This window comes from Rhipicephalus sanguineus, chromosome 11 (assembly GCF_013339695.2).
Source record: "Rhipicephalus sanguineus isolate Rsan-2018 chromosome 11, BIME_Rsan_1.4, whole genome shotgun sequence".
In the NCBI taxonomy this organism is placed as follows: domain Eukaryota; kingdom Metazoa; phylum Arthropoda; class Arachnida; order Ixodida; family Ixodidae; genus Rhipicephalus; species Rhipicephalus sanguineus.
The window spans coordinates 137,230,292-137,236,864 of record NC_051186.1 but is presented as its reverse complement, the minus strand read 5'-3'; the positions used below and the strand labels follow the sequence as shown (position 1 = coordinate 137,236,864).

At 48.1% G+C, this 6,573-nt stretch overlaps 1 pseudogene; it reads left to right on the top strand.

The window, feature by feature from the left end:
- Positions 1 to 5,700: 5,700 nt before the first annotated feature.
- On the top strand, positions 5,701 to 5,904 carry LOC119375705 (U2 spliceosomal RNA; annotated as a pseudogene).
- Positions 5,905 to 6,573: the final 669 nt, after the last annotated feature.

The following is a 6,573-nucleotide window of genomic DNA, read 5'->3' as shown; positions in this document are numbered from 1 at the left end:
TTCCATAGAGTAAAGCACTAGTACCTATTAGAAGTCATCAGAGTGTTCGGATTCCCGCCGGACATTGTCAGGTTGGTGGAGCTCTTGTGCAACGATCTTCGTGCAACGTGGTTGTAAATGGTTCCACGACCCACGGCTTCAAGTACACCAAAGGCATAAGGCAGGGATCCCCGTTGGGTCAAACCTTCTTTTTGATGTCGATCGAGCCATTGATCACGAGCCTGGCAGCAGATGGGAACATCCGGGGATTCCCGCTGGCAGGGCGGGAGGAAATCAATGTCTTGGCTTATGCCGGCGATTTGTCCCTGTTCGTGAGGGACACGCAGAGTTTGCAGAAGTTCCACAAAACCTTTCCCGCCTACGCCGATGTCTCAGAGAAAGGGCAAGGAACTGCTGTTTGGAACTTCCCGCCGGACACCTTTGGAAGCATTGAAACAGTGACCACAGTGAAGGTGCTCGGAGTACACTTTTCGGGTAAGGGAGTGACTGCCTGGGAAAAGGCGCTTGAGAGGGCCAATCAGGCAGTCGGCCGTATCCAGCACCTAGACCTAAATGTCAGAGAAAAAGCGTGGCGAAAAAGACTTGTGTGTGCGCCTTGGCCAACTACGCCAGCAGGGAGCCGTCATCCCAAACAGGACTGCGAGCGAATTTAACAAGCTTATAAACACCCTTTTGTGGGATGGCAAACTGCCGGCCAGAAGGAATCTATTAAAACTCCCGGAGACAAGCAGGGGTCTTGGCCTCCCGCACGTCATGACGTCGAGCAGGATGCTGGCCATGAATACGGTTCGATTGCTATACTAGGCACGTGAATATGTTGGAAAGAGCCTTCTAATGTACTGGTGTAGTACGAAGGACCGATTTCTCGACGGCAGACACTCGTGCCGTCAAGCTGAATCCTCATCCTTGTTTTATGAAGTCCCGTCGAAGACGATGACAATGATGGTCAAGGAAACGCCCTCGTGTGACATAGGCAAAGACCCTGCGGCGCGCATTGTGGAGGCGATAACTTTCAGCCAGCTGTCAGCGGAGGAAAGACAGAAAATCGAGGCTCCGAAGTTAGGGAAGTTGAAAACGAACCGTAGCCTCCCGCGGGAGGTTCACGACTTTGACTGGAAGAGAAAGTGGAACGTGCTACAAACAAGACACCGTTTGCACAAACTTGCGCTCGCTGCCTCGCTCTAAGCGCTCGCTGCCCAATTGCCGCTCTAAAGAGTCACTGCCGCACGCGCTCATCGAATGCGGCATGGCCGAATTCGTTTCGCGTCTCAGCTCCAGGAGCTTCGGATTACGGGCCCTGCCAGCGCTCGTCCGGAATAAAGGCGCATTCGCCAAGCTAGTAGCAGCATGTACAGCTGCCCAAACCTAACTATCGTGCGCGAGCGCCGAATTTTTTTGTGCGTCAGCGCCGTACGACGGAGCCAAGTTCCAAACAGGGCGCGAGTTAACGCATGCCCACGAAGAGCGCTCAACTGGGCCCATCGTCTACTTGAGTGTTCCTTCGCGGGAACGTCACTCTGCATTAACTCAGTTCAGCCAAGCAGGCAGCGCGTCTAGCTCGCATCCTATATTCCGAAGGTCAGCAAGCAGCCGAAAAAATGAAATCGGCAGACGTCACACGCTCGCGCTCATGAGATAAGCTGACAAACGTGGATCGTTGGATCGTTCATTTGTTATCTGGCCACGCGCGTCTTTGCCGTCCGGCCGTGATCTGGCGACGCAAATGTTTTTTTTTTGCGCTTACTCTCGCCGCTTGCAACTTGGCTCCGTCGTACGGCGCTCGCGCACGATAGTTAAAGATTTGGGCGGCTGTGCAATGTTTATAATTTGGAGGAGGAGATGCCTCGCAGAGGCACGGAATGCCGTTGTGAGGGTCTGCCGTGCACAAAATAACACTGCTGCTGTGGCGCCATTTGTCAGAGCAGCTCGAAGCAGGCGGGGAGAAGTTCCTCCGTCGTTAGCATACGAAGCTTTTTTTTATTAGGGCAGGGCACTTGGCTCACCCCAATACCTCGTATTAATTTTTAACCCCCCCTGCGCCCTCCCCTCTCTCGCTCTTGCCCTGTACGCATGTAGCAACCATACTGCGAAGAACATACAGGTTGCTTTTTTAGACAACACAGACTTTTCATAAAAATCCTATGACAGTGAGGCTCTTGTCGGTTTCGCACACGCACTCCACGTCGAGGCGGAAGAACTTTTCCGCAGTTAAAATGACACTGTTACCACTAAATAACAAAAACTGGTTTTTAATTATTGGCTTGAGGCAGGTGTTTATATTAGAAAGTTGTAGTGCATACCAATTCATGGCATACCTATTTTTTACAAACCACAAAAGTTGCAAGCACTTCGAGATATCATTCATCGAATGTCAAGGGCGAAACCGAAACTGATCGCGCAAGACGCGCACGAAGCGCGACAGTTCTGCTACGTCAGACCGCAACTACGAGTCACAAGGGAGCGACGAAATTTGAATGATGGCGCGCCGCAGCCGTATGTTTTCGTGAAAACCTTCAAGTCATCTCACTTATGCCCACGCATCGCCTTATTTTCGCGCGTAGTGCATGGTGCTTATCTATTTTTTTTCGAACTGTGCACTAGAAAACCGCGATATAGACATTTTCGTTGTCAGGTGAGTATAAAACTCAGGGTCTGCCACTTCGGTGCTTTATCTTGCAGACACGCTAAATAGTTATTCGCGCTTCTTTATAGTTCAAGAAAGAAACACATAAGCACTATATATCGCACACAAACATTAAGCTGTCTACTTGTGTATTTCAGAATGCTTGCCGATTTTTCTGGCTAGATTCTGCTTATGCGCGCCTTCATTCGGATTTCGTCACTTCCTTGTCATGTGTCGGCCCGGTGTTCAGCCGCACTTTGTGCACGCCGGGCGCGATCAGTTCGGATTTCACCCTTGAAATTCGATGATGAATATCTCCAACCACGTGCAACTTTTCTGATTTCTAAGAAATGAGTGTGCCATAAATTGGCACGCGCTACAACTTTCTATATTAAACCTGCCCTCAAGTCAATTATTAAAAAGTCAATTAACAAGTTTTTGTTAATTACTGGCAGAAGTGTCATTTTAACTAGGGCAAAGTTTTTCCACCTTGAGATAGTTCATGTGCGAAAACGGCAGGAGGCTTACTGTCATAAGATTTATATATAAAATCTGTATTATCTAAAGAACACCCCCTATAGACCTTTTTTTTCATGGGCGCCGCCATATTGCCTAGCGGGTGGCGTCGTCTCTGGTCTGGCAACGCACTGGCATGTGCAAAACTCCGCGTTTGTATGGAAGGTATGCGTGCGGCCGCAGTTTTAGTCGGTTTTTTTCGTACTGGCGCGCTCAATTTCGTATCAAGAGATGCGATCTACGTAGGAAATGAGTCTGTGAGACGCAATGAAAAAGTTTGATCCGTCGAGGGTCAATGATGTTAATATACGTCGGCGCGAACGTGTCGCAAGTGGTCGATGTGATATATTTTCGGCACTGTCTGTTGGAAAACCACCTCAAATATTTTGACTCGTTCTAGCAGGGCAAGCAAGTTCCGCCACTCTTAGGGTATTCAATTATTTTTTTCTTGGACTGTAATCTTTTATTTTTTTTTATTCACGGTGTGTTTATGCTGTCGCACCGACTACCGCTCGTAAATGCGGTCGTGCGTAAGCACGCAGTCTCGATTTCATGGCGCGGCATCTGTTTGTTGCTCACAAACAGGTGCCTATCTTCTTTCTCAACTTTTAAGTGACCGCTTATTACTCCCTCGTTTATTGCCCACCGTTGTGGAAGAAGTTAGAGCTGTTTACAGGGACGTGCTGGTACATAAAAACGATGCTGATGTTGACATGCCGGTGCGCTTCTATTTCTTTTTCCTTTGAAGAGTTGTGATATTTGATTGAATTTCGGCGGTGATAAAATGAAAATGGTTCGAGAGTTTCTTCTGCCGGTGAGGCACAAAGCCCGCCCGGGCTCGAGCCTTTGATCGGCATCAGAAGTGATCCGCGTTGTTTTTTTCTTTATAACTTCGTATACCAGATGGAGCAGAAACCTGGAGACTTACAAAGAGGGTTCAACTTAAATTGAGGACGACGCAGCGAGCGATGGAAAGGACAATGATAGGTGTAACCTTAAGAGACAGGAAGAGAGCAGAATGGGTCAGGGAACAAACGGGGGTTAAGGATATCATAGTTGAAATTAAGAAGAAGAAATGGATGTGGGCCGGCCACGTAGCACGTCGGCAGGATAACCGGTGGTCATTAAGGTTAACTGACTGGATTCCAAGAGAGGGCAAACGCGTGAGGGGAAGACAGAAAATTAGGTGGGTAGATGAGATTAAGAAGTTTGCAGGTATAACGTGGCAACAGAAAGCACAGGACCGGGTTGATTGGCGGAACATGGGAGAGGCCTTTGCCCTGCAGTGGGCGTAGACAGGCTGATGATGATGATGATGATACCAGATGTACTGTTCTTGAGAATTTCTTGCTGTCATGAAAATTGGCATGAAAGCATGAAAATTCGCAGTTCTAGAAACACTAGACAAGAGTAACAACGTGCATTTTGTATAGCGCTTAGAAGGGAATTAACTATGTTGTATACCATTTAGCGACTTGTCGGACGCGGTTCTTGACCACGTAAAAATTTGTCTTCCTAAGGTAGTTGTCCACACAGAACGACAGAATTCTTTTTCTTTTTTTGCTATTCGGCTTTCATATCGCGCATCGTATACGATACACCGCGCTGTCTTACGAAAGTTGCAACCTCACGACAAAGATCTCGGCACGTCCTTTTGATGTAGTGTTCATTGAACGTTCGGGTTTTGGAAGGCTGGTACGGAGCAATAATTCATCCGTAACAGTATGATGCCGGTTATCCCTAATAACGGTGCACATCAACTTCATCGATCACCGTGTTGAGCCGAGCTACGAAGCTCGGCTCAACACGCCGAACATATCATATTAAAATACAAAAATAAAACGAAGCGAAAACAACTCAGGTGGCTACTCGAGTGGTATTTTGATGTTTTGCACTTTACAGGGCAGGGCCGTACTTGACCGCTTATGTTTGTTCGCAAATCTGGCCATATCCGATTGACATATGACTGCGTGGAACACTGTGAATTCCGGATATATTGCGGCACTTGCCGATTTACAACCTGCAACGTAGCACAAACGATGTACTTGAACAGTTTGCAACCGCACACACGCCGCGTTTGGTGAAACACGTCGCATACTTATTGAGACAGCAGTTTCCTTTTTTCAGTAGTTGTTAAAACAACCAACAACGGCACAGTGGTTTCCAGGTGACCTTTCGCTGGCTGACATCGCACTAAACGAGAGCACAATCCGCAGGTCGGCCTAAAACACGTAAAAATTGTTCCAAAACGCCATTCATCCAAGCACCAGCCCGCACACTACGCGCCGTCGCGCACGAGCCAGAAACGAGGAAAGCGCTGGTTGCCAGTCCGGTCCTCCTCGCCCGATGCAACGGTCTATATGTGTATGTTTTGATTGCATAATTTCTTGTTCAGGTTACATGTCACCCAGAAGGACTGTGAATCTTTGAAAATTGGAACTTGGCTACCGTCATGACTAGTGTTTTATAATACAGTGTACTGCTACTGCGAATGACCGTGCAATCCCGTGCACTGTAATTTCTGTGTACGGGTTTTTTCTTATATATTGTCGTGGCTAGACATTTCTAACCCAGTGAATTTTATGAGAGTAATAAACTTCTCCTTGTATAGTATCTGTTCTTATCAGCTTAATGTTTGATACGGGTCCTATTTGGACCCAGGATATTAAACTTATTTTTGGAATGGGGCGGATTGCTTGAAGCTTGCTTCACCTCCGCCACGGTTTCGCCCGGTATTTCACTATTTCGGGATCGGCCCACTCACCCCTGGGGGGTGAGAAAATTTGTCTAAAATGAGGTGAAAGTGTCATTGTACTAATCGCTAAATGTGTGCTTTGTCTGGAAAAGTTTCCGCACGCTGGTATTCACCCGCTCGCCCGCCCCGGCTGACTCGGTTTTTGCGCGCGCTCGCTCGCGCGCGCGTTGAATGTGTCGCTGTTCGTGCACTCGTGGTGCTTGCTCCACCTCGTTGTTGATGTGAAAGCTATTTCGTGACGGTGCTGTTAGTGTTTTTTTTGCAATAGGGAGGGGGCTGAGACGAGAGGACAATTTTGACACTCTCGGCTTTTGAAAAGCTTTGAAGATCTTGTGCACAATGGGACAAATGAACGTTTCGATTTCCATTTTTATTTTGAATCTTTGTGCGTCCGTGTGGTCAGTGCTCACGTTTCAAGCAACACGCATACAGCTGCTGCACACGCAAGGATACCCTTTTCGTCGCCTTGCGCTTGATGAAACCAAAGCAAACGACGGATGAACAAAAAATTGGCCGCGTATCTGCGTGCTTCGCTGCAAATGTCGTCTAAAGACGATAGAAGAGGCGCTGCGTGAGATATGAACGCCATCTGGCAATACGTCGGGAAACGTGAATGCTGTGTTGCGGGCTGGTAGTCCCGGCGCAGCAGCAGGCGAAGACCGGCGGTGACCAACGCGAC